The sequence below is a fragment of the Pinus tabuliformis genome, chromosome 2_2 (assembly GCF_031772625.1).
Source record: "Pinus tabuliformis cultivar Carrire ecotype Pingquan chromosome 2_2, CPIR1, whole genome shotgun sequence".
NCBI classification, from domain to species: Eukaryota; Viridiplantae; Streptophyta; class Pinopsida; order Pinales; family Pinaceae; genus Pinus; species Pinus tabuliformis.
Window position 1 is genome coordinate 801,781,979 of NC_142300.1, and position 2,143 is coordinate 801,784,121.

The following is a 2,143-nucleotide window of genomic DNA, read 5'->3' on the forward strand; positions in this document are numbered from 1 at the left end:
ACCAGCGGTGCCCAAGCCTGCGAAAACTATGGGTTTCCAACTCATGCCACGGCGCCCAGGCTAGGGGAAACTTAGGCTTTCCATGTTGCGCCACGACCGAAGCTGGCCACGTGCAAGCCTTTGGGGACTCGGGGTTTTCCATGTCGCACCCTGGCACCCAAGCCTAGGAAGCTTGGGGTTTCCATGTCCCGCCCTTGATTGAACCACGGGTTTCTGCATTTTATGGCACGAGGGAAACACAAGGAACTTGGGGTTTCCATGATGATGAAAACCATCTCGCGAGTCTCAGGAACTTGGGGTGTTTCGAAACTGCTGCCCAAGTCTGGGGAACTCACTGTTTCCATGTCGCGGCACACCCTAAATCACCCGAGAGTCTGTAGTACTTCGGATTTCCATGTCGCAGGGCCACGAAGAGCCGCCAAAGTCCGGGGAACTTGGGGTGTCCATTTCGCGGCGCGATGAAAATTGCTACCCAAGTCAACAGACACACACGGGGTTTCCATTTCGCAGCGCGATGAAAATTGCTACCCAAGTCAACAAACACACACGGGGTTTCCATTTCGCGTCACAACAAAAATTGCTACCCAAGTCTGGGAAACGCGGTGTAAGGACTTGCGGTTCAGTTTCTCCCCGTCGGTGCGAAGTGCGAACTCTACGACCGAAATGTGGGAAGGGACATAAGTATAATGCACACTAGAGGTGGATCGATGGTTGGTTTATAGCGTGGGAGCATTTGGCATAACCCACGGGCCGACTCACATGTTGGGGCAACTTGAACAAAGGATTGTTTGCCGACCAACAATTGGATGGCAAGTTTGCGACATTTAAGGGCGTTTTGGCACACGGTGGTCGAGTCGGCCTAGGCAGCGACTCGCCCAACTGCTCGTATAAATATGGCAAGGCGTTGGAGCATTTGGCATTCATTCGAAGATGGACATTCGAACATAAGCATTCGGTGATCAAGAAAAAAGTGCGAAGTAGTGGAGCAGGTTGCAAAAGAGGTGCGGGCATATATGCGCCCGCTCTTGGGCAAGCACACACGATACGCACAGGTTTCGGTTATCAGGTGAGGGCACGGGTAAGGAAGGCACCCGCCGTTTGGTGTGACACGGGGTGTCTCGGGTAGGTTGCCCGCCCGTCGTGGAAGAAGAAATGCGGAGGTGTCTCGGGTGACTCAGGTAAGTCGCCTGCCCGTCGTGAAAAAGGAAATGTTGGGTGACTCGGGTGAGGTCGCCCACCCGTCGTGCAATTGTAAACGAGGTTCGATCGAGGAGTGCGTTTGGCAGCTCGTGTGAGGGCGCGCCCGCCCAGCTCGAGCAAGGAACTCGGTTGGCACACGGAGGTGTTGCCTATTTGTAAAATTTGCTAAGTATGAAACTTGGTGTTTCCGAAAATTGACTGAGTGTTGAAGTAGGCGCAGATCATGTACTCAAGTATTGGTAAAAGGAAAAAGTATGGTAGTGCCGCACCCACTTATGCGTGGTTGAAATACTACCACTAGGATAGGAGTGTGACATGGGATCTCCCAGTCCCTCCTCGACAAAGGTCGCCAAATTGCGGGGTACCCGGGGATTCCATGTCCCGCCTTGTAGAAAGCATCCCAAGTGCGGGGAATTTGGGGTTTCCATGTCTCGCCGCGATGGAAATCGCCCCAGGTGCAGTAAACTTGGTGTACATCAAGCCTGCAACCTCACATCAAGAAAAAGGCTCGATTGGTCAAGAGAATGAAGGTTTCTTCATTGGTAAAGGATCTCGCTAAGGATCAAAGGTTGGAGTCTCTTCTAGAGCTAGTCCACCATGGACTATCAAAAGTTGAAAGAAGGACAGAGTGCCAGGGAATGAAGCGCCGAAGAAAAAAAGTGCAGAGAGGAGGAAGGACTCGACTTGTGCTTGGGGGATATTATTGTCAAGTGTCTAGGGCTTCGCAATGACCAATAAGAAGCTTCAATGAGGGAAATTTACGAAAAGGTTTTCCTCCCTGAGAGAGAGAGAGAGAGGTTTTTCCCTGGCAGAGAGCCAACATCTTGTGTTCTTGTTCTTATGTTTTTGGCACCAGTTTGATGAAAGTAAACACACATGCATTAATAAGAAGAGAAGAAGATTAAGCTAACACGATAAATTGCAAAAGAGCTTCACAAGTTGT